The sequence below is a fragment of the Marmota flaviventris genome, chromosome 2 (genome assembly GCF_047511675.1).
Source record: "Marmota flaviventris isolate mMarFla1 chromosome 2, mMarFla1.hap1, whole genome shotgun sequence".
In the NCBI taxonomy this organism is placed as follows: Eukaryota; Metazoa; Chordata; class Mammalia; order Rodentia; family Sciuridae; genus Marmota; species Marmota flaviventris.
The window spans coordinates 197051822-197052225 of NC_092499.1; positions in this window are offsets into that span (position 1 = coordinate 197051822).

The following is a 404-nucleotide window of genomic DNA, read 5'->3' on the forward strand; positions in this document are numbered from 1 at the left end:
TAAATTACACAGGACGTGGATTACAGTTTCCCAAAGGGTATCCCATAGCTTTCATCCAATTCTGAAAGGGATTTTGTGATCCAGAAAAGGATGAGAACCATTCTGCAGAGTGAAAGCTGGTTTTTACAACAAGGAGCTAATTCATGGGGTCAGGGTCCCTCCTGCCCCGTTTTGGCTTCCATCTCTACAGCACACAGCAGTAATAAGTTAGGTTATGGGTGATTTCAAAAACCTGAATTCCCAGCTGTGTAACTGTAGAAAGTTACTCTTCCAAGTCTCTATTAGCAAAATGAGAACAACAGTACCTGCCTCATAGGCAGCAAACTGAATCACAACTCAGCGCACCAAGTGTCTGACACACGGTTAGTTAGTTCTAGAGCATTAATAAAAGAACATTTCTCCGA